Genomic DNA, 25,933 nt, shown 5'->3' with positions numbered 1-25,933 from the left:
AATTAAGGCCTGTTGGGTCAGGGTAGATTTGGACTTTAGCATGTTCAGGTGAACAAATTATCCAAGTCTGAGACATGCTAACACAAGTTTCATCATTAACATCCCTGACAAGCTGTGACCTGCAAGTCAGATCCAAACACTGGCAGGTATCAAATCCCCCAAAACTGACCAAAGCGAACAACGCACGCAGAGAAAACTTGTTTTACTTCTGTCTTGCATCAGGTGTTCATTTGGGTAGTTTTCCAAAGTCATTTCCTTCTTCCTACCTTAGCTGAGACATCAGTGGCATCTACAGATAAAGAAGACATAAGTAATAAAAAACAATTATCTGTGAAGTGGGGTTCACAGCATCCTCCTCAGAGCAGCAGCACTGACTGCAGGGGGATGGGGAGGGACTGTAGGAAACCACTGCAGGTAAAACCAATTGTTTCTAAACCAGTTTAACAAAACATACTGTCACTCAGTCAGCAGACCATCATGGATGAAAATTTCACATGCACTTTCTCTGATAGTTATATAAGATAACCAAGCTTGACCCAACCATTCCATTGCAATACTTACCAACCCTACCAGGTATCAGCTGCAGAGATAAATGCATAGGCCTAAAGTCTACAGTAGACAACAGCTGTGACAGAAGTCATTGTGCTAGTGCCTTTTATTTCACCCACTGTTCACCTAATCTAAAGGTATCTGCATAGAGAAGAAACAGATTAGGAAATAAATAAAAGGGGCTGCACATGTAATTCAGAATTATCCAGATATATGGAACTATTGATGCTATGAATTTTATTAACAGAACATTATACCCCCCATCACTCATTTTCTTCACCGAGGAATATGATAAACCAGGAGAATCTGGCTGTGAAGAGAAGAGTCCTTGGAACACTGGACTTTTTGCAGGATGGCATGCAACTGGTTCAGCTTCTCTAACTAGAGGAAGCTGCATTTAAAGTGACAAAAAAATAGCATACATTGCTGTAGTACTAGCAAATCTTGAAAGGCTGAAATGTTCAGGTGAAGTATCTGTACCACAGAACATGTCACAACATCCTTCCTCCAGCACTCACGTACCCTGTGGAAAACACACCACCTGTGCAGTTACTGTGCAGCAATACCCTCATCAAATGCCTTGTACTTACCTGCAGGAGGAGCCAAAGTATGAAATAAATGCTTGCAACTCCATTTTACCTGAGCTGTACCACTACTGGATTTTAGCCAAGACTTCAAGCAAGCCTGCAAAACTCTTCACAGTTCCTTCCAATAAAGTATCTTCTTGGCATAATAAAGCACTTTATTTCACAGGAATCAGCTGTAACTAGAAATGGTATTATTTCACAAGCCATGCAACATTTTGACCATCCTTCCTTCTAGTTTCGGCCACAGGCCCTCCACGCATGGTTTCAGGGAACTCCAGTCCCCTTAAGCCTCACAGAGCTTTGATTACTCTCTCATTTGGTGAACACGCATTTCCTATTCCCCAGCACAAAAGACTAGCACAAGCAGGGATAATGTTCATTACAAGAAAGCCTAAAACCACTGCTTAAAATTCCAGCCTACCTCCTGTATGCCAGCCAGAGGGCTGAAACTAAGACAGCACCTAGTCAGCTGGCTAAGCCATGCCAACATGAGACAGCAGGCACAGGCAAAATAGTGAGGAAGCAAGTCAGCTTGGCCACTCCCATAGCATGCTGAGATGTCTTACACCATCTCATCTACTCTCTCTCAGCTTTTTCAAACTTGACTTACATGTCTATGAACATAGAATTATACATTTGGGTTGCAAGTAACCTTAAAGACCATCTTGTTCCAACCCTCCCCTGCCATGGGCAGGGACACCTTCCAGTAGACCAGGCTGCCCAGTGCCCCATTCAGCCTGGCCCTGAACACTTCCAGGGACAGGGTATCAACAGCTTCTCTGAGCAACCTGTGATGGTGCCTCACAACCCTCACAGTAAATTTCTGCCTCGTATCTAATCTGAATCTACCCTACTCCAGACATACTAAGGACTTTAAAAGGAAGCAAAGCTCCTCCTGCTGGTGACACCAAGCCGTATGTCTGTGACAACCAGACACCATTAGTGCAATTATCAGGCATCAAACAGAGCCAGAGCCCTTAAAGAACCCGTCAAACCAGTGAAGCGTAAGCTGTCACCTGGCACGTGACAAGGGCATGTCCCAATCTGCTCCCTGCTGACAGCCACCCCACCAAGCAAGGCCAGCCCTGCTCTTTAACCCACAGTCCGTACTTCATCCAAGGGCCAAGCACCGTGGCTGGTATAGCCCCGCACGGGCCCCTCTGCCCGGAAGGCGCGGGGGACACAGCCCCAAGAGCCACCGGACCCGCCCCGGCTCCTGCGCCACACAGAGCGGCCTCCCCGTTCACGACCAGCACCGCCCAGCGCCCACACGCCCCGGCCGCCGCATCACCGCCACCCCGCCTGCTCCTGTCACACACCCACCGCAGCCGTGCGGGCCCCTCAAGTCCCGGGACAGATTCCCATCCCACGGTCCCACTCCCACCACAGCGAGGCGCTGCCCCACCCAGAGCCACAGAGCGGCAGTCACCGAGTGACGATCGGCCGTGTCCTTCAGGGCCCCCTTCCCCTACCCGCCGCGCCCCTCCGGCTATTCCTCAGTCTCCCCTTTCTTTCTCAACCGCTCGCACAAGCTCTTTCTTGCCCCTAAAACCAAGACAGGACTCCCACCCTTCCCCCTTTTCCGACATCTTAACCCGGCTCCCCGACCGCTCCTCCAGAGCTAAGCGTCCCACGCCATCAACATGGCGGCGGCCACCGCCTCCTTCCCCACCCCGTTCCCCACCGCGGCCGCGCGGCGCGGGATCTGCCGGGAAATGGAGTCCACGCCCCGCATGCTGCCGTGCTGGGGCTGCCGTAAAGAAACTACAAACCTCAGAAGCCCCCGCTGCTAAGGGGCCCCAGCCAATGGCGAGGCGGCGGCGCGGGCAGTGGCCCCGCCCCGGCGGGCGAGAGGGGTGATGTCATTGCCCAGCGGGGGCCGCGGGGGCGCGCCGCGCGCCGCCGCTCATTGTGCTCGGCCGGTGCCGCCTCCGCTGCCGGACACGGCGGGGGGGGCCGCGCTCCCGCTCCTGTGCTGCCTGGGGCGGGCGGCCCTGCACGCATCCCCGCAGACGGCTGCCTTGCGCCGAGCCCTGCAGCCCCTGTCCCGGGCGTCCTGGCCCCAGGGTGGCTCGATACCATTCCGGAGAGCTGCGCCGCGCTGCACGGGCGGTGGGGACTGAACATCCATCCCCGAGCGGGACCGCCTTGCGCCCAGCCCCGCTGCACCCATCCCGGGGAGCTGCCTTGCGCCGGGAGGGTGGCTAGCACCCATCCCGGTGGAAGTGGGCTGCCGCGAGCTCGTCTCCGGGGTCAGCTCCTACCCCGGCGTGCGGGGGCTGGAGCGCCCAGCCCCGCTATCCCCAGCGTGCGGCGGCCCGCGGCCGCCGCTTCTTCCAACGCCGCTGACCGGCTCCTGGCTCCCGCCTCGTTTTATGGTCGTGGAGAGGGAGGAAAAATCCCAAACCAGGTGAGTTCTGCGCTCCTCTTCTCTTTATATGTGCTTTTCCTTGTCCTGTTACCTCCTCCCTCACAGGCGCCCATCTCCTGATGCCCTTCCCCGCGCTGTGTGTTCCTCAGCGGGGAGCAGCGCTGCCGAGCGGGACTGCGCTGTCGTTCCCTGGTCCAGCTGAAAAAGGAGGGGCGGAGGAACGGGGAACGGCGGAAAAAAGCCCTAACCCGCTAAATGGTTTCCTACCGCGGAGATGAGTCCCCCTGACCGGCCTTCGGGCCCGGCGGCAGCTCCGCGGCCGCGCTGCGCGTCCCGCAGCCCCGGGAAACTCCCGCAACTCCGGGATGCTCCGGGCGCCCCGGAGCTGCGCAGTCCCGAGCCGGCGGGGAGCCCTGCCTTGGTTGTCTCCCTGGCGGGATAAGAGTGTAAAATAAGATGGATTTTGAATTGCTGTCGTTAAGCGCTGCAGAGCCTGCGAGAGCCGGGCTCCTGAGGACAAAATAAATACGAGATGTGTTTTAGGGTGGTTTTGGGGGCGTTGGTGTGCTGTCCTGCGGCTTCGTTGTTTTGACACCGCTATTCCTCCCCTCTTTCAGGGAAACAGGGCAGATTTGAATCCAACAGACACTCAGTCCTGGCTGTATGCAGTTGGTCCAGGTTTCTTTTCTAAGTCATAGAATGAGTTAGTATCTTAAAAATTCTCGGGTGGACAGTCTGATGTTTCATGTCAACTTCCAAACTACAGCTCTGATCTTTTTCACTTTTATCCTAAATACAAGAAGTGCCTCTATTTTAAACTTCGTAAAAACTTTGTGGTCCAGCAGAACTTCATTTTAGTGGCTTTTTTTTTCCCCTGTTCCTTGCTGTTTGTGAGATGCAATTTGGATCTTTACTTGAACTAAGATATTAATGCAACATAACAGATATTTTTTCTTTGTTCTATGACATCAGAAGGTTTTATCCCTTTCTATAAAAAGTTATTTCTGTAATTGCTAGTGGACCCCAGACATCTCATTTTATGCTGGTGGCAATGAAATGTGTGAACACAGAGGGGTCTTGCTCGATTCGAGTCTGTCACTATACTTCAGTGCCCTTTAAAGTTAATCCTCACCAAAGCCCGACTTGGAGGCTGTTCTGAGAGCAGCAGGAGAGTGTGCAGCTGAGCTGATATTTATAATTTTTTTCCATCCCCTCTGCTGCATATTTGCTTCTGCGCTTCTCTTGTGTAACTGGCACTGTGTGTCCTCTGGCAGGGCTCTCCCTGGAATTGCAGTGCTGGGGAGAGGGTGTCATGAGTGCAGTGGGGACAATGAAACTCCCTGTTTGGATTGCTCAAAGTGTTTGTAAACACCCAGGCAGTGTTGGGGCGTCCCCATACAAAGGATGGGATTTTACAGCTTCCCCTCTTCAAGTGGGATACATATGCTGCATCCACACCTCCTTGCATTTATTTTCTGTGTCTTTTCCTTCCTTCCTCTTTACTACTGACTCAAAGGGGAAGAACAACAGTGCACGCAGGCGTTGCCTTTGGTTGGTCTTTTTTTAACATTTTTGTTTCCTGGAATGGCGTTTTCCCCTTTATTTTACAAAGGAGGGAACAGATAATCTAATAATGTGTTTCCCATCTTGGTTGTAAAAGGAGAAGTTTTATAGCAGTGATTTTGTTAGCTTGGGATAGAAGGCGCTGGATATGAAGTAATGATTTGAAAGTGTAGCCTGGGAATTGTTCTGGGAAATACTGATACAGAAATAGGTGAGGACAAGCAAAGAATCCATGGCCAGGGATTCTGCATTTTAATAATACAATTTTTGTGATGCCCATCTTTTTATATTTTGTTTTCATCATTCTATATGTATGTATCTTGAAAAAAACAAGCATAAATAGCAATATGTATTTGTATGTTTTTCAAAATTTATTGCATTTGTTGAATTTAGAAAGACTTGTGACAATGCATGCTGGCATATTCAAGCTATATTATACTATATCAGGAGGTAAATTAAAAATGTACCTCAGAAATATACACTATTGTATTAATCAGATTAAATTTTGCCTTTTAGAAACTGAAATACAGACACATAAAAAGGAACAAAAAGCTGAAAATCACTCAATGATTGCTGTGGAAAAACCCAGATGAGCTAGGGGACCCTTCCTCTTGTCCCACAAAGACCTGAATGGACTGTATGTGTTTACTCTGAATTAAGAATTCTCCAAAATGCCAGTTGCTGGAAGCAAAGAAAATATCCCAGGAAGGCAGCACTAAATGTTTCCTCAGGTCTTTTACTTTCTTCCTCCGTTTCTTTCTAGTGTCCAGTTTCTGAAGGGAAATTCAGGATCGGGTGGTGTCACGGTCTTACTCTGCAGAGTTTTCTTGTATTTTAGTCCTGTTCCTCCTGAAATTGAGTATGATGCTAATTATTGGCTTCTTAGTGAAGCCAGAAATCACATCCTTGCAAATTGGTTTTATGAGCATTACCTGTGTGCCCTGAACTGTGTTAAATTGCCTGTTGCTGCCTTGGGATGCTTGGGTGTCACGTACCCTCCTGTGCAGGGGATTCCAAAGACTGGTGAGATGTGGGGAACCGGGAAGAGCTAGAGCTGGGCTAGCCTTGCTGACTTTTCAGCTTAACTTTCCTCTTTGCTTCAGAGATGGGCTGTGAGAGGACAGCGATTTCTGTAGGGTTGGGAATCCGGTGAGACAGCTGGTGTTTCTGAAGCAGGAGGTGGATGGCTGAATGTGGCTCTTCAGGAAGGAACTATGGAGTCACTTCTCAAACAAGCGAGGGGAGAAAGGTGTCTGCAAGCAAACAACCCCCATTTGTCACCCTGCTGTGAAAAAGCTCTTCTCTGTTGGTCCATCATGGTGCTGTGTGCACCCCATCTTCCCATACCCAGCTGCAGGTGGTAGGTGTTGCTCACAGCCTGAGCTGGAGTGTGGGGCATCTCTAAAGCTGTAGAGAGCTCCTGTTTTCAGCTCTGGATCTGCCTTGTTTTGGGGATCCATCAGCTGGACAATTGAGACACTTGCTCTAAGTTTTGTGGTGTGTCCCAGAGAAGTACATTTGCCCTGGGTTTTTTGTGGGTGGCATAGGTTTGTTGGCATTTTCTTATTTTTACATACCATGTAGCAAAACAAGAAATTATAAGAGCTGGGATCTATATTGATTCTATCTCTCATTTTAAGGCTTATCGCCTTTTTATAGGGACAGGACCAGTAGTTTGAGTGTAAGCCTTGCTCTCTCTGAGTAGAGAAGGAGGGGTGGGGAATGTGCTAGGTGCTAGTTTGTGCATGTTGTCAAATAACCACCCAGGCAGTGAGAAAATTAGATTCATTGTAGCCGTGTGGCTGGCATGGCAGGAGTACAGGAAGTAGCACAATATAGGCATACCTTGCAGTGGTGAAACTCTTTAGATGCTGATGCCTGTACAGATGTTTGGAAAACTTTGGAACAGCAGATTTAGGAGACAGGAAAATAGTTTTCTATATTATAGGTGGGTTTCTGACATCGAAAACATTGGGGCAGTTGGGGAGGTCTTGGGGCAGAGATGCTCAGCAACATCTCTTCTTTGGCTGGAGGACAGATGAGATGACCTGAGGCAGTGTTTTGATTGACTTTCTAGTTTCCACAATTTCATTTTGCAGCAAATCATTTAGCTTCCCACTTCCTCCTAGTGCTTTTGTCAATAACTAACTAAATTCTCATTTTATTTTTAATGGCTCTCTTACAGTGGGAAAGAAGTGATCTGTCATATAATCCTGGTTGCCCTGTGCATAAATAATGAATTTAAACTGGGGGGAGGGAAGGGATTGAGTCAAATATTCTTCAGGTGTTAATATGTGGAAATAATTAGGGCAGAACAAGGATAAAACTTGTCCCTTAAAATCATTGTTGGCTTTTAAACAGTTGAGACCACATTGAGGTCTGTTGCAGTAGTTTCATAACTAATCTGTGCTATTAAACATTGGCCCTGCATAAGGTATTAGTGAGATTTATGTTGTAATGTCATTTGATTTCACCTTGCATAGATAAAAATAATTAGAGAGCTTTGTTGCTTTGAGCTGAGGAGAGATATTTAGGTTGTGAACAGCTTGAGATTCACTTGCTATTTGTCATCTCGCCTCTCCTGGAGTTACTGCTCTCAGTACACTGCAGAGGTGCACTCTTCCCTAATACACTAAAGACAAAATTTAAACCTATTCAAAACCTATTTAGCCTAGCTATTAGTTTCCTGAGATAATTAGGGAATACTTGTACAAACAGAGGAGAAAACCTTCAGTAAGGTCTCACAGAAACCTGCTGCTGTCCTTTTAAACATCACAGAATACCCTGTTTATTTTCTTTATTTTAGCAGAAATACTGTTTTTCGAGTACTGCTGGACTAAAAGTTAACTGCAACCTTTAAGTATCTGAATAGTGTTTTCTTTTAGACCTTGGAAAGAGTAATGAGAAAAGGAAAGGGAGAGGAGGAAGGGAGGAAAGGCTGTGCTGGCATGAAAAAAAGATGAGCTTGTGCATGGTTTCTTAAAAGACTGTATCCTGCCGGCTGAATTTAAAAAGGGAGGAAAAAAAAGAGGTGTTAGAGATGCCAAAATACAGAAGTCAAGCAGTGCTTGGGTTACTGTGTCCTGCTAAAGATGCCTTCCATAAAGAGGGAGACTTCATGCAGAGCCCCAGCAGCCCAACCCACTGCTGCACTGTGCTGCTTCTCCTCTGCAGTGAAGGTTCCAAAAACTAAACTCTGCTTTTTTTGATTAAGCAAAAACTCAGTTACTCAAAGGGCAGCATGTGTGCATTTAAAGTAGGAGTATTTCTTGATATAAATCCAGGCTGTTGTTTGTAAAAGAGACTTGTCATGGAACTACCATCCTGTAGGCTGATGCTGAGACTTGATGCCAATTTTTTTGGAACAGTGCAGAAAATGAATCTGACTGCGTATGAGAGTCTCGCATCCCCCACATTAACAATCATTTGCATGTGCTTTCCTGAGTGTTTTGAACCAAAATCCCTGCAGCTAAATAAAATAAAATATATATAAAAGGAGCTTTTACTGCTTTGGCAGGAAGGATTACCCTGTTACCTGGCTCTGGAAGGATGGGACCCGTCTCCTGAGTAATCAAACAGTTAGAATAGAATATTTTCAGTTGGAAAGAATCTATAAGGATCATCTAGTCCTGCTGCCTGAGCAATTCAGGGCTGACCATAAACGTGTTAAGGTTATTGTCCAAACGTCTCTTGAACATTGACAGGCTGGGGTATCAACCCCCTGTCTGGGAAGCCTGTTGCAGTGTTTCACTATGCTCTTGGTAAAGAAATACTTCCTCATGTCCAGTCTGAACCTTCTCTGGTGCACTTTTGAACCATTCCTATGCATCTTATCACTGGATACTGGGGGGAAGAGATAGCACCTTTCTCTCTGCCTCTATTCCTCAGGAAGCTTCAAGGAGCAAGGAAGTCACCCTCTTTCTCCAAACCAGAGAAGCCTAAAGCCTTCACTGCTCTCCACAGTGCTTGTCCAGCCCTGACAAAGATGTGTGGGGTTGTACAGCATGTTTCACTATTCAGTGGGGTGCTGCTGAAGAGACAGTACCAGCTCCAGGGGAGCTGCTAATGTTCTTGTTCCCACCTGCTTTCTTCCTGCTTGTTTTCCATCTGCCTGAGCCTCTTGCTCCAATGCAGCCACCCCAGGTGCACCTTCAGGAGCTTGGATATTCCAAGTATATAAATACCTACTATTATACAAGTATATAGATATCTATATTTATACCTACTCCTCATTTATTTGTATATACAAATGAATCTGAGGAGTAGATATGAGTGGAGACTTTACCTGAAGAAGAGGTGATGCCTCTAGGAAACAGATTTGTAAAGGTGCTGAGTAGAAAAATTTGTCTGGTTAGTAGATCACCCTGCATGAGACATGAAACTTAAGGTACGGGAACTTGTCAGACCCTCTTGACTTTTCAATGGCCATTCTTTTGCTCCAAATAGTAATTTACACATAAATATAAATGTGCCAAGAGATCCAGAAAAATCCCAGATCCATGCTCAGGATGTAGGCCATGAGTTGAGATGTGAACGCCAACATTCAGATTTACAACTAATTAAAGAAAACTTAAAGGATTGCCAGGATTAGAAAAGAGATTTTAGGTTTGCTGTGTTGCAAAGAATGCTTTCAGTAATGAAAAAGTGGACTTGAAAAATAATCATTAGCACTTCTCTGTGATTTAGATTTCATTGCCTGAACTCAGAGAAATGGAAAATAGATCAGTCAAGGCTTTTCATCTAACAAGTTTTTAAAGGAAGCCAGGCTTGTGTCTAATTAGTGAGAAATTCTTCATGGTGCTTCTAGGGCCTAAAAAGTGGTGTTTTCATGACAGTTAGGCTGCATGGAAATGTTTACTGAAAATAACATCCTTCCTTAGAAACACAGTAAGACAACCTTGTATAACCTGAATTGACATCAAGAAATCCACGATGGCATCTCCATACTGTATTGTCTTATTTTTCAGTTGCTTTCTGATGGTAGAGGGGAGTTATAAATTCCTTCTTCTCCGACACTGAAGAGTGAGACTTTATTATAATACCTATTGAACTTGATTAACTGAGTGAGAGGACAACTGCCACTTGGAAAAATAATTATTTTTCTATTGTTCTTTACAGCTATTAATACAAATACCTGAAAAGTAAATGTAGGCTTGAAAAAGCTTTCCTGGCTCATTTGGTATCCCTGCTAGTCCTCTGGAGACATCAGATTATTCTATCCTGAGATGAATAATCTTTAGAGGTGAGAATCAGGTAGCCTGAAATTGCTGTGGGGGTGTCAGTTCATTTTTGCATATTGAGAAGAAGGTTACGAGAAATAACATTAGCCTTTTTATTCTTTCATCCCCCCTGAAGTTCACAGTGCAACATTTCCTGTAGAGAAAAGGTAACAATTCAGATAAACCTGTGGTAATGAGTTTATTTAAACCCCATCAAAGTCTGGAGAAATATCTAGCTGTCACAAAAAGGAAAGGGCAGGTTTGGGATTTCCGTGTATCTATGGACTGCTGAGGACATCAGAATAGTCAGCATCTGGTTCACTGGAGATGTAGCAGCAAGTTCAACCTGTGTGATAATGGCTTTGGGCTCTGCTGTTCTTCTCTGTAATCCCTTTTTCTGTGGCATAATTACAGAAAGTGCTTTTACTCTAAAGGGGATGTTTTGACACAGTTTGCAGCTAATTCCATGCTTCTGTCTAAAATACACTCAACTTCAGTGAGTATCTGCACCATTGCCATTATTCCAGCCTTGTTGGCAGTAGCTGTTTCCTGTCTTTACCCAACAGAAGATTGTGGTACCCTCTAATTTCTCACATGTAAAAATATAAAAACCCCTACTGTAAATATTTGCTCTAGAGAGCATTAGGTACTTATGAGGGGGTTCTTGAACAATGTCGGGTCTGTTGAAAAAACCAAACGTGTAAGGACTGCCAGAGTTACATGTACCAGCAGCTTGAAACTGTAGAAGCAGAGTCAGTGCCTGATTTCTCTATTGCATTTGTCCTTGTTCTGAACAATTTGTTCCTTCTAAAAAGGGATCTGTGCCCATTCCCTTCAAGTCAGCAGTATTCACATTTCTAAAATGTGGTAGTAGCATTTTGCTTGGATTGATGTGTTTGTGCACACATAGAAACCTGTCAGATAAACACAGGTTTCTGTTAACTCTTTAATTTCAGCAGACAAACAGGAATCTAAAGTTGAGCTCTTAGCTCCAAGCTAGTGGATTTCTGCTCGACCTATTTAGGAGAAGGAGGCACGAGCATAGGACTCGGATGGAAACTGCTCTGTGGGATGTGTAGGAGTGAAGTCTCATCTTGTGTTGTGACCTGCGGTTGGCATGCCCTGAACACTTTGTGCAGGGATGCAGTGTATGTTCAATGCTGAAAAAATCAGTGTCTTTTAGCAGTTGTGAACTCCAAATTCTGTCTCCTTTGCCTATCACCTAAAACTGAAAAATAAACTTAAATATATCCATACTGTGATTCGGAGGTACTTCTCAGTATTTCCATTATGTTTGTAAATGACTTTTGCTACCATAGAGTGTTTCCTTCTATTAGGAAATCTTTTTTCCTTTTCTTTTAAGTAGCAGTTCTGTTGTCACAGTTCTGCAGGAAAGCTGTGCCTTGGTGCACTTGCACTTAGCTATGCAGGTCCCCGTGTCACTAGGAAGCACTGACAAAAATGTCTACGAAAGCATGGCTTGTGAGAAGTGTCTGCTGCGTCACACTGGGCATGCCTGCGCTGGAGATGCTTGAGATTGCCCTGTCCTGTTCCATTATACATGGTTAGTATGGACCATTCCTGATTTTTCTACTGCAGATATGAATGTAGTATGGGGAACTTCTAAAGCTCCTTCTCAAGCTGCTGCCTGGCCTTCATGCGTGATTCCATCATGAGTAACTTCACCTTGCTCATTGTTAATTGAGTCTTTTGTCATGGGCCATCACATTTATATCAGTGTTGTCTCTGACCTGTCGTGCCTCTGGATTGGCAAACTGCTTGGATCTTTTTTGCTAGGTTAACTTTTTGGGGTAGCATCCTCAGGCTGATTCATTTTGCAGCCATGTGGGTGGTTAGCTGGTATTTAATAATAATAAATAAAGGCATGTTTAAAACAAATCCCCCCTAGTTAAGAATTCTCAAATGAAGAAATTTGAAATAAATTGAGTATTGATTTGCACAATGAAATAACCAAGGAAAATATTCATTGTGGGCTGTAGCTAATTCTGTTAGAATAAATGAGCCTGATTGTGAAATAAATATTAAATAAAGTATCTCATTAAGTTCCATGGTTTTGCAAAAGCTGTCGCCACAGGGAGGAAGAACCTGGCATGAATGATTGTTTGTTTACTGCAGCTGTCAGTCATTGTGGGGGTGAGCGTGGTGCATCAATTTGTGGAGTAGCCACTAGTAACCAGGTCATCCTGCTTAAATGTCAGGCTTCTTGCTGGAAAATGTGTGAAACTACATAAAAATTCTTTCCATCGTGTTAGCACATCTCTCACAATATTTCTCATTTTGCTTGATGACATCAGTTCTTGGAGATACAGAGGAAGGTTTTAAAAATATCTCCTGGGCAATGCTGGGTGATGCTTAGCTAATGAATTTATTGATGTCTGTCTGATACTCCAGAGAGTTGATCCATTTCTTGTTCTTCCTTTGATGCAGTTTTGGAGTCATTAATCTCTTTATGACTGTTCCTTTATTTTGTGTATAGATTGAGTTTTATTATCCATTGTAAAGTCTTTGGGATAGAACTCCTGTCTGTTAGTCCTCACTTTCTACAGTAAAAAATCTGCAGTTTTCCACAGCCTGTAGGTGTTACTGTAATGTCATTAACCAGTGCTGTAACTTGGGTGGGAATAGCCATTAGTAGTGTTGGGGAAACACAGTCTCATTAATTTCATTGCAAATCAATTTACAGAATTCACACTTTCCTCTAGAAGTTGCATATTTTGTACTTTGAAGGCAAGACAATTGAATTCTGCATCTCTCCCTTGTGTTTATAGGCAAGTTCCTTCTAAACTTTCTGTTTCTTGGTTGCCTCCATGCATAAAATTGAGATAACCTCAGAGGGCTGCCTTGAATATTCATCAGTGATTTATTGTATGCCACTGAAGAAAAGTGTTACCAGCAATACTAATGAAGTTTATTACTCAGCCCCTCTGCTGCACATTGATTGGTATTTCAAAGATCCGCAGTCTCCACAGTGCACTCTAGCAAATTCTTGACTGGACTTAGCCTGTAGATGACACTAATAACTTTGATTTATGTGGGGCTTTCCCTCTGGAAGAGCTCCAAAGAATTTTATAAAGTGCAACGCAAGACATAGTGTAAATATTGCCTTAGCAGCCACCAGCTATCAGGGAGGTGCTGTGTGATGGATATTGCAGTGCAGCTGGATGTGAGAGGATAGCAAGGAAGAAAAGCAGTTCTCCCAATGTTGGAGGTGACATAAGAAGTAAGAAAAGAAGCAGCCACTACCTGAATTCTGATTTTTATCTCTGACATGATTGATTCTTATAGATCAAGTGACTCTGATGTGAAAGGTGGCATTTTTGTCACAGCCTCATGATGCTGTGACACTGGTTCAGTTTAAGTCGAGCAGAACAAGGCCTGCTAGCAACCAGGGCTTTCTTTTCATGCAGAGCCTGTGTGTTTCTGCATGTCTTAATTCAAATACTGGGGTGCAGCAATGTGCTTTCAGTGGTTCCTCAGGCTGGTGTGGCTGGCTCTGTTACTCTCCTTTTGCAGAGGCAAAAGGCACAATTGCTTGGAGTTTGCCCTGTATGTGATCCAAAAGACTTGAAAGCATACCTTCTTTACTCTTAAGCTGATGTTGCATTAACCCTAAATTCTTTAAGAAAGTGAAAATAATTTTGCAAAGGTGTTGGCTTAGAATTTATTGCATTCCATTGGGTTTGTTCACTGAATGATGGAGCCTTGGCTTTTCCTCCTGAATTGTAGGTGCCCAAGTTGCATTGTGTAAATAACATTATTATTATTTTAGGTCCCAGACACAATGATTGGAGAGAAATAGCAGGGTCAGAAGTGGGTCATTCTGGTTAATTCCTCAAAGGTGGGCAAGGTAAAACAGTGCTGCCATGTACAGTATAATCTGCCAGAACAGTTAGTGCTTTAATGGAACTGGGCACGGGGCTCAAGGTGCCAGATCACTAATTAATAAAGGAGTGGTTCAGCTTTTCATGCAGGAGCATCTCTTTTAAAAAGGTTCTGAGCACTTTCAACTCTGGTAGCTGGGTGCTGCATCTTCAAGGCCTCAGAAGCAGTAGATGGAGGTCCAGAGACCAGATAGCACAAATGAGTGGATAGAATTGGAAACTGTGATTGGAACAGTTGGAGAAGAAATGCATGGCCTGCTAAGTGTGCTCCTGATTGACAGGCACCAGTGTCCTGAACAGCTAGCCAGCTGTAGTCAAAAAATGGCAAGAGCAGAGGTTAGCTCAATAGTGACAGTGTGGATGCTGATTTGGGGCTTATCCCAGGCACCTGGGGATCAAAAGAATTGCAGCCATGATATTGTTCTTTATAATTTTGCTGGAACAGTCTTTCCTTCAGTAATTTCTGAGCCTGTTGGCCAGGTATTACAAAAGTTGTTTTTTGTTTAGAAAACAGAGCTAAAGTGTGTATAATGCTTTGGGGAGCAGGGAACTTGTTGAATTCAGGTGCTTGTTTGGCAGTCCTCATCTGTAAGACTGCTTGGCATTGAGTAGGGGTTGCACTGTGTCATCTTTAGGCTTGGTCTGGGCAAATGAATATTTCTGTTGGAGCACCTAATGGAGACCTCAGCAGTCAGTAGGGCGCAGTTTGTGGCTTGGCTTTCTGCCTGGCTATAGGCTTACACCAATCTTTACAACAAAAACAAAACACAAAGTGTAATTATAGCCTGGTGGATGAATTTATATTTTTGTTATATTCTGTTGCTGGGACACTTTAAAGCCTCAGTGTCTAGCATTCTCTTCTTTTTAGATATTTAGTTCTGTATTTTCCTAGGCCATACCATAATATATATATATATATATATATATAACAGTCAGTGAGTGCATTAATGTTTAATTCGGTACGTTTTTCAGTTTTAGGATCCCATTCATCCATATTGCTGTAATCGATTCCTCCTGGAAATGCTGTGGTAATTAGAGGAGAGAATGATTTGCAAGCAGTACTGTGACATGTGTAACCAACCTGTCTTGTTTTGAGCCTTTCATTACCTTAGCTTATGACTATAATTGTGTACCATCTCAAGGAGAAGTGTGAACTTTTCATTTGCATGTTAATGGCACTTTGTCTGGGAAGGTGCTACAGGGATTCAAGCAGTGCTATGCAGAAAAAGTGACGTGCCTGGTAAGCAAACAATTTTGATGGTTAGTGGTTCAGACATTGGTAAGAATAAGGATCTTTTTTCTTCTGATACAGCAAATGAGTCTTTCAAATGGGCAAGACAATTGGTATGGTTTAGGAAGAGAATTGTTACAGGGAACTTCTTCCTGTAATCAGCATCTGTCTCTTCTTAGGAAAGAAGAAAGGCTTATAGCTTGTGTGCCCTTTTGAAAGGGTAAATGTATCAATCCAGTGCTAATATGTTGTGATACATACAGATACATTGGGAAAAGCTGTGTGCTGAAACTCACATGCAAGAAATGTGAAACTTATTTGCCATTTGGGGACTTTGTACAAGGCTCTGACATTTTATTGCCCAACTTCTAGTTTTAAAAAGAAGCATCTGTGATTTTATCCTAAGCCGTAAGTGGGTCCCAGTGTGCCTCAGTGTGTGATTGAGGTTGTTTGTCCTCTTGCAAAGAGCAGGCTCATAACAGCTATTTTGGCTGTTCCTGGGAAAGTAGACTCTCCATCACACTTCTGCTTTTGCGTGGGAAGGGCTCCCTCTGAAGTCACAGAAATCCCTGTAAATATCAAAAATACATCTTGTGTCACATTTCAAATCTTCCATAATTCCCTACTCCTTTCCTGCTGTTTGCAAGAAACCCAAGCCACATACTTTCATCTCGCCATCACCTCTCAGCCTGATGGATCCAAGAGGAATTGTCATTCTTTGTAGGTCAGACCTGGAAGAGAATGACTAACATGGGCATAACAGCCTAACATTTCCGCTTAAGAACAGTTGGATAAACCTCAAGAGGGGAGAGACCTGCTGCTTTAAATTAAGAGTGACCCCTCAAGTGAGATTCCTTCTGCCTCCTGCCACTGCACGTTGCTGCAGCATCCCGTGGTCCGTAACTGTATCCACAGTAGCTGTCAGTGGCAAAATGCAGCTTCTATCTGGCAGAGCTCAGTGCTTTCTGTTGGGTGACTACAGGTTATGATCACTAAGAGGCAGGGAAAGGCCAGGTAAGAGCAGTATTTTTGAGCAAGGGAATGCTCGGTGAGTGTTTTCAAGGAGACTTGACCAGCTATGAGGCAAAGCATGGTTGACAGGGCTGCTTTTGCTTTAAGGATAATTAGTAGGATGTAGGTTAGGCTATAACATGAATGTGAAAAATAATGAGTTGGAGCCATAGAAAGAAGAAAAACTGGGAACCCTGAAGATACAAATTGGGCAAATTGTGCTTCAACAGGAAGTTTTTGGTTTGGTGGTTTGCTTTTTTTTTTGTTGGGTTTGGTTTTTTTTTGTGTGTGTGTGTGGGGATGCCAGTGATCCAAGATGAGATCTATTGAGATACAATTGCAATGACTGATGAAAGAGGATGATGGGTTGGGTTAATCCTGAGGGGACTTCTTTTTTTCTGAAGGCTTCACTAGAGTACTTCTGCAGGAAATAACTCTCTTGACAGCTCAGACTAAACCAGTTCTTCATATGAATGATCTGTGTGAACAGCAAAGGTGCAGATTGGTGAGGCTTTGGTTGGGAAGAGAAGGGCTGTTCTGTGAGCAAAGGGAGGAGAAGGTTTAGGAGAAGCTGGGTGGTGCCTGTTTTAAGCTGGAAATCTAGGATCTTCTTAGGTAAGTATCAGCTACTTGAGAACTATATCAATCAGTTCAGTTGCTGCACATAGAACATTTATTTAGGATAGAAAGCATTTCTGTTTCAGTCTGGGGACAGAGGTGACACTAAGGCACCAGTGGCTAGGAGAGAATTTGAACAGTTGCAGAGCACTGGGATGTGGCCTGTCTGCATGGCGAAATGGTGAAGACCCCAGGACAGGTTGGGCCATCATGGATGGCCTGTCACTCCAGCACTTAGGAGTGAGTAGGAAGAAAAGGTAGAAGAATGTATTATCTTCTCTATTGTGGTACCTATAGCTTTTATACAAAACTTAGTTAAAAGGGAAAATTTCCTGAATATGGTGCAAAAATTACCAGCCCTATTACAACTTCCTTGGTAGACAAAGACAAAAATGCACGTAGAGAGCACGATACCAGGGCAGAGGAAGGTGATATTAAGACTGAAGAGCGAAAAGATACTCATCAATGATGGTAAAGAAAAGCAAAGCAGAGCTGGGAACATCAGTGGGGAAAGAGGCTGGAGAGGTAAAATAGTTCAACAAAGGTAATATGAGGCATAGGTCTGGTTTACATGGGTGCTCCTGAGCTTCTCTCTTTGGACAAATCACCTGATCTGTTACTTTTTCTCCATTTTGCTTCTGTGTACAGAGTGCTCAAAGATGGACAATAATTCTTAATAAGTAATTACGGTGAAATCAGAAAGCACCTTGGACTTGATTAGCATAAGAGATCTGATAGCCAGGATGCCTCAGCAGGAGCAAACACAGCTTTGAAGATTGCAAGAAGATTGAATCAAGCCTGGTGACAAGGAGAAGATGGAATCAGTGTTGAAATACACGTGTATGTCTGTATGCTTGTTTGATGTTTAGCTCAATCATTGTAGTAAAAAATCACTAGCCTTCCTAGAATGGTATATAAGCAGGTATATACTGTAGCCCACAGTAACATCGGATTCTGATCATTAAGGCAGTTGTCCCCGTCTCTCTTCATCGCTGATAACTGGTGCCACATGTGAGGAAAAGGTCTGGCCTACCTGGTGGCAGTCGTGGTGCCCCTGGAACCGATCCTGGCAGTGAGAGAACCGCACCAGGGCCCACAATCACCTTGTCAGCTGCGACACGACAGCTGAGCTGGGGGAATGAAACTACGAGACGGAGTGTGTCCAAAGAGAGAGATGTTAATGAATCCATGCTTGCTTTCTTGAGAAAGCACGGCTCCCCCATCCTAAAGCATGACTTTTTTTTAGAAGTCACTTTTACCATGGGTGTCACGCATGTTTCCCAATGCCACTCCCTCTTCTGCTTTTACCCTCTGCTTCTGGGACAAGGTCGGTGTTGAGCTCTATGACCTGGGCACCCTCCCTGGACATGAGCCAGAGCTGTGAATGCTCCCTGCTTGGAGGGAGGTCATGGATGTGATTAGAAGGGAGGCTGCTCACAAGGCTATCTCTGAGACAGCCCTGGCAGCTGTGCTGGACCAAAAGCTGCCCAGATCCCGCTCCCCATCCCCCATCCACACACCCTCCCCAGTGAGCACCAGGGATAGAGCCCGGTCACCCTTCCAGCCCCACTGCTGTATTGCCAGCAATCCCAGAGCTGCCTGATGGGATGGGACACTTATGTGGTGGACATTGACTCTGGCAGTGAAGAGGAACTGGACCTTTTCGACCCTGGCCCCAGAAAAGACCCGGACTTATTCCCTTTGCATACGCATAACAATTGTCTACCAATAAAAAAGAAAGCCCTTAAGGACAGAGACTTTGATACTGCGGCAGAAATTTTTGTGGCACCCATGCAACTTGGCCCGAAGAGGGGGAACATGCAATGGGAGCCCTTAGACCACTCTGAACTTAAGGAACTGTGCTGTACCATGCCAGAATATGGTCTGTAGTCCCCTTACTTCAGTAATTTACTAGGAGCAACGTTTACTACTTCCCTCATGATTGCTCGTGATGATAAATGTTTGGCAAACCTATTGCTTACACTGATGCAATACACAGTATTTATGGTGCAATGGATAAAAAGACTGGAGAATTTAATTGTGACATATGTGGAGCATGCAAACTAAGCCCTGGCTACCTTAACTGTTGACTCACCTAGTGGAGGAAAGGCAAGCTGCTTTACCGAGAGAAGCCCTACAGGCATTCACAGAGGCAGCTCTTTTAGCATTTCTTAAGGTTCCTGATGCCAGGACTCCACAACACTCCTTCATAAATATCAAATAGCCCCCCCCAGGAGCCCTATATGCAGTTTGTGGACAAATTAAAACAAACATTGGAGAAACAAACAGATAATGAACAGGCAATGGAGGCTGTACTCCTCAAATTTGCCATAGAAAATGCTAATGAGGACTGTAAGCACCTATTGAAATCTCTGCCCCCTGAACCAGAGCCCACTTTACTTCAAATGATAGAAGCCTCAATCGCTTGTGAACATTGCAACATACTGCAGCAGTTACCTATCAAGCTGTGTGGCAAGGTACGGCTGAGCCTTTTGCTGCCCTGAAATTAATTCCTGGAAACCAGTTGGTTTGTTTTGGCTGTGGGGAACCTGGACACACCAAAAGAAACTGCCAAAAGGTGCAAATACAAAGGCCCAAAGCCCCAGGTATAAGCCCTCACTGCCGGAAGGGCTCTCACTTCGCTGATCTCCGTTGCTCCAAGTTCCACCAGAATGGTGAGCTTTTACAGAGAAACTCATCTCGGAGCGTGGGACGGTGATGTGTGCAGACACAAATCCCACAGCCAATGCAGCAGCAGATGCAGCAACCAGGAGCAGCTGCCAGCTTCCAACCAGCCCAGCTCTCCCACACTGGGCCGTGTCTGACCTATGTCCAGCCTCCACAGGGAGCACTGGACTGGACATATCATAACACAGAAACATTAACTGATTGCTCAGTATTGTGTCTCCCTACAGGAGTTTCTGGACCCTTGAAACCTGGTTACCGTACTTTGCTTGTAGGTAGATCATCCACCTCAATAGCAGGGTTATTTGTGCTGCCAGGAGTCATTGGTGCTGACTCAGCTGGGGAAATAAAGATCATGGCTTGTACCCCACAGCTGCCCTCTGTGGTTCTGCCTGGGAGCAATATAGCCCGACTCATACTTTTCCTGGCAGCACCCCTATCTGCACCCCTGATAGCTGAACAGAGGGGAGGTGAATTTGGGTCAACAGAGGTCCCACAGATTTTTTTGGACACAGCGTATTACATCTCAACGCCCCACGTGCAGATGCAAAGTGACTCTAAAAGGCAGGAGCATAGTTCTAACAGGGCTCATCGATACTGGAGCCAATGTAAATCATCTCAAAAAGCCAGTGGCCCAGGGACTGGCCATTAACAACTGAGCCTCAGATGCTCTCAAGCGTGGGTGGGAATAGTCAAAGCCTGCAAAGCCAACACTTGGTACAAATTACAGGACCTGAGGGGCAGGTAACCACAGTCAAACCTTTTGTATTGTCTGTTCCCCTGGTTTTGTGGGGGAGGGATGTGTTGACACAGTAGGGAATTTTCATGCATTCTAATTTTGTGTAGGGGTCATTAGGACGTGCGACATCCCCAGACTGACTTGGAAAACCTCAGACCCTGTGTGGGTGGACCAATGGCCCCTGTCATTAGATAAACTGTGCATGTTAGAAGAACTTGTACAGGAACAGCTGAATAAAAGACATATAGTCCTGTCTAATAGCCCTTGGAACTCCCCTGTGTTTGTAATCAGAAAATGATCCGGGGGGGTGGAGGCTGTTACATGATTTGCACAAGATAAATGGAAGAAATGGAAACCCTCCAACTAGGGCTCCCTTCCCCTTCCTTGATCCCCAGAAATTGGCATATGACAATCATTGATTTAAAAGATTGTTTATTTGATAGCCCACTGCATCCAGATGATGCACCAAAATCCAGTTTTTCTGTGCTGAGCATTAATATGCAGGCACCATTAATTTGATATCATTGGGTAGTATTACCCCAAGGAATGCCCAACAGCCCTTCCATCTGCCAGTAGTATGTTGCAAAAACCCTGAGCCCGATTTGGGAACGTATGCCTGATGTTCTGTTGTACCAATACATGGACAATATTCTTATCTCTGCAGAAAAAGTGGTTTGAATGGATGCAGCAGTGCTGGCTGTTAGCCAGGCTGTTACATCAGCAGGTCTAACCATTGCTTCTGAAAAAGTTCAGAGAACATCCCCACGGAAATATCAGGGCTGGCGCATAGGAATGCACTCTATTGCAGCACAACCTTTGCAGATTTTAACTGAAATCAGAAATCTGCATGATGCTCAAAAATTGCTGAGAGCAATCAACTGGGTTCACCCTTTGCATGGGATTTCAAACACAGAATTAGAGACATTGCTTGCGGTCGCTCTATTGGGAACGGCGAGAAGAATGACACAGACTCTCTCGTGGAGTCTGAACTGGAGAACTTCTCTCAGTTTATTACCTCAGCTCTTTTTTATAGACTGATACATGAAAAGTACAGAAGAGAAAACTCTTATTGGTTAGTGAACTAACACATCACCATCATTGGTCAGTGGGGTTCACCACCCCTCAGCCTTCTCTTGCAAGAAAACAAGGAACAGACAAACAGCACCTGCAAGGCTGTTTTCTATCTCTGAGGATTGTTTTAATTCCTCCTTATGAATTCCCAGGCAAGACTGAGAAAGTTATGTGGCCTGCTATTCTACGGGCACTATGCTGCCTGCTTCACAGTTAGCATCCATAGCTTGCCTTACTAAGGGGAGAGCCCGACCTCTCATCGCCTACACATTTAAACACAAAGGCACAAGCTGCATTGCAAAGAGTAGCTGATGCTGTCTCGCAGAGGCCATCAGCTCACTGGGCTCCAGAGTAACCTCTATTGTTAATAATTTTAAACCTGATAAACAGCCACATGCCTTGATATTTCAGTGGGACTCAGAAAAACCACACCCTGTGTTAATTATTGAATGGATCTTTCTGCCTAACAATATGCACAAGACTATTTCCATGCAAGATGAATTTATGGCTATGTTAATTGTCAAAGCTTGTCAAAGACTGACCTCCTTGGCTGGGAGAGATTTTGACCATGTCTTTCTACCCCTTACAGTGTTCTATTTGGATTGGTTGCTAGAGATATCTGAGAAATTGTAAATTGCCTTAACCAACTTCTCAGGGCAGTTATCTATTCACCCACCTAAACACTGTTGAGCTGCTCTTTTAATTTGCTCCCAAAGCCAAGGAGAAGTGAGATTCCTTTGCAAGATATGACAATATTCACAGATGGCTCTGGGAAAACACGTAAATCAGTGATTGTGTGGAGGGATCCTGAAACCGGTGCCTGGCAATCTGGTATTGCTGTTGTTGAAGGGTCTCCACAGATAGCAGAATTGGCTACTGTGACCAGAGTGTTTCAGAAATTCAGCACACCTTTTAACCTAATAACTGACTCTCCCTGTGTTGCAGGAATAGTGTCTAAAGCTGAAGCCTCTGTCTTAAAGCAGGTTAAAAATTATATCCTTTTTCACTGGCTGAAGTTCCTAATTTTTCTTTTAGATCAAAAGACATCTTACTTTGTCATGCATATAAGGTCCCATTCTAATTTTCCCAGATTCCTCTCAGAAGGCCCAGGCTGATTTGTCAACTGTCCTGGTGCAACATGTGTTACCAAACAAAGTAGAACAGGCAATAATGAGTCGTTGGTTTTTTCACTAGAATGCTGGAGCTTTAATAAGACTTTTTGAGCTCACTCCAGCACAAGCTTCTGGTATTATCGCTGACATGCCCTGATTGTCAGCGTTACTCTCTTCCTAATGTGAACAGAGGGGTCAACCCGAGAGGTTTACAGAGGTTTACAGAGCCTACAAATTTGGCAAACAGATGTGACACACTTTCCTGAATTTAGTTGTTTGAAATATGTGCATGCTTCTATTGACACCTTTCCAGGTGCTCTGCCTCAGCTCACACAGGAGAAACAGCAAAGGATGCTTTGCCATCATTTCACCACTGCCTTTGCCACATTGGGAATGCCACAACAGATTAAAAGTGATAATGGCCCCACATACATTTCCCATAAAATCACCAGGTTTTTTCTCCACGAGATGGGCATACCCCTCTCACCCACCGGGCAGTCCATTATAGAGCGGGCCCATGGCTCTCTCAAGCATCTCCTGATACAACAGAAGGGGGGAGCTGGAGACACGTCTGCTAAAAGACTGCAGAAAGCCCTATATGCTTTTAATTTTTTGACCTGTTCAATGATGGTCTCAAGTTCTCCTATGACCTGGCATTTTGCATCATCCACATTATTTTCCTGCAAGGAGAAACCACCGGTACTGATCCATGACCCAGAATCTGGTAGAATCCTTGGCCCTTACCCTTTGATCCCATGGGAGAGGGGCTTTGCTTGTGTCTCTACAGAGAAAGGACCATGCTGGCTCCCCACCCAAAACATCAAACCCTGCTGGGAACCCCTACCAGCAGCTGATGGAGGCCAGGACTCCACCAAGCCCCTAGAGAAGGAGGAACCACACAGAGACTGCAGCTCATGACCCACATCTTTTGTCCTGCATGCAAAGGAAACTGTGAACCTGGGGTTTTATGTCAGTGTAAAAAGTGTGGAAATTGGTGATATTGCAGAGCCCTTCTGGCAAGAGCATGGTGTAGGTTTTGTTATAATGAGGAGTTACAAATAAGGTATGAGGCCATTGAATTTTTAATTGTAGTAGGCCAGGAGGAAGAGGATAGCCCTCGCCTCCCTTTTCTCAGGAGGGAAGTGTTGAGGGAATCTGAAAATAGTCATTTTTGCAAAGTAGAGTGCAAACAAAACAACCTAGTGCCTTATGTTTGGTCAGTCCTTGAACAAGCTTGGGAAAAGACAAAAAGGGAATGTGCTAAAAGGTATGCTTGGAAACTAAAATCCAAAAAGAAGTCTCTGCCACAACATAGATAAGAAAAGAAAAAAAAAATGCAAAAAAAGCATGGAATTAAATAGAATACTATGCTTGTGCTTATTAGGATTGCTTGCTTTTAATAGCACAGCTTGGCCTGTTGTCCAGCCCAAAATGAATGTTTGGATAACTCTGGCTAATATAACAAAGCAAGATACCCTATGCCTAGTCACTGCATCCCCAGACAATCCATTTTCAACCTGTTTAGTTGGCTTGCCATTAGATTGGTCAATACCGAAAAATACTGAAATACCCTGTTGTGCAGAGCTCAAATCCTGTTGATGCATGGGATCAATGGGTCCCTTACCTTCCTGAAGCACCCTTGGAGCCCCAAGGTTCCTGGGTTCTGTGAAAATGGATTTTTGTGTTAATTTTAAATACACAGGAAGGAATCAGTCTAAAGCTTGGGTTGTTTCTCCCTATTGCTCTGTGCATAAGAATCAAACCTTTTGGTGCAACTACACTTCTGGCAGTCTTTCTAAATCCAGTAATGCCCCCCTGCCACAGGAATATTTTTGGTTTGTGGAGATTGGGCCTGGGCTGCTATCCCTTCACACATAAAAGGGGGTCCCTGCAGTCTGGGACAACTGACTGAGCTGACACCTAATGCATCCATGATTTTACAGCACAAATATCCCCGCAGAATAAGGAGCAATTTACATGCATTTGATGAATACTGCGATGATAAATTGTCTTTGTGGACTGAGACTCAGATGAATTGGGCCTCTTTGCTCTTGCCCGGACTGGCTGCAAAAAAGGCTTTAAGTCAATTAAATAAACTAGCTTGTTGGCTTGCAAAACAGATGAATGCCACCAACTCTGCCTTATCAAACTTATTAATAGATGTTGACAGTGTAAGACATGCTACTCTGCAAAATAGAGCAGCAATAGATTTCTTGCTATAGCACAAGGTCATGGGTGTGAAGACTTTGGAATGTGCTGCATGAATCTGACAGACAATTCTGAATCAATTCATAAAAGCATATAGCAACTGAAAAATGGTGTGTTTAAACTGGGAATAGAATCTGGATCTTGGAAAGATAACCTGTTTATTGGCTGGGGTTTAACATCCTGGCTGAAAGATTTGTTTAAAATAGGTATGCATATATTGATTTTGATAATAATTGCGTTAATTATGATACCTTGTTTACTTCAGTGTGCCCAGAGATTAATTAATAAAACCATCAAGGGAATATTTTTGGTAGAAAAGGAAGGGGGAGACATGGTAAAATCAGAAAGCACCTTGGACTTGATTAGCATAAGAGATCTGATAGCCAGGATGCCTTGGCAGGAGCAAACACAGCTTTGAATATTGCAAGAAGATTGACTCAAGCCTGGCAATCTATGTTGAAATACACATGTATGTCTGTATGTTTGTTTGATGTTTAACTCAATCATTGTAGTAAGAAAATCACTAGCTTTCCTAGGATGGTGTATAGGCAGATGCAACCCACAGTAAAATTGGATTCTGATCACTGAGTCAGTTGTCCCCTTCTCTCTTCACTGCTGATAAGTAATTTTTCTGTAGCACAGAGTATACTCAGGCCATCAGCCTCAAATCCAAGTTTTATCATGATACAGGCTTGAAGTTATTGTCAATGGTGAGGAAAGGGGAGTATGTACATACTGTTTATGAGCAACTTGCTCTCCCCTTAAAATTTAAAGGGTATACAAGGGGGTAGGTGTGAAGTGGAAAGTGTGCTCACAATAGTTAAATGTTGAGTGAAGCTTATGACTTCTTACTCCAACCTTTTAAAAATGCCACATGCTACTTTCAATGTGATAGACCAAAGGAATGTGATATATTCCCTCAAAGCACAGCTCACACGTTGGAGTCCATGCAACCTTCTGTACAACCTGGTGTAAAGAAAACTCTTGTCATGTACACAGAGGTACCAACAAGGAGAAAATAATAAAACAGAAGAGAAGAGTTCAACAAGTGTGTAAAGCACAGACAC

At 44.4% G+C, this 25,933-nt stretch overlaps 1 protein-coding gene across 1 annotated transcript in view; it reads left to right on the top strand.

Annotated features, from left to right (window-relative positions):
• Positions 1-3,078: 3,078 nt before the first annotated feature.
• Positions 3,079-25,933, top strand: part of RAB30 (RAB30, member RAS oncogene family) — a 49,236-nt gene continuing 26,381 nt past the window's right edge. Inside the window, exon 1 of the mRNA XM_015634485.3 lies at positions 3,079-3,546. The gene's annotated coding sequence lies outside the window, so the exon portion shown is untranslated. The remainder of the gene's footprint in view (positions 3,547-25,933) is intronic.

The sequence above is a fragment of the Parus major genome, chromosome 1 (assembly GCF_001522545.3).
Source record: "Parus major isolate Abel chromosome 1, Parus_major1.1, whole genome shotgun sequence".
Taxonomy (NCBI): Eukaryota; Metazoa; Chordata; class Aves; order Passeriformes; family Paridae; genus Parus; species Parus major.
Note: the sequence above shows the minus strand (reverse complement) of the source record. Positions and strands in the feature narration are given on the sequence as shown.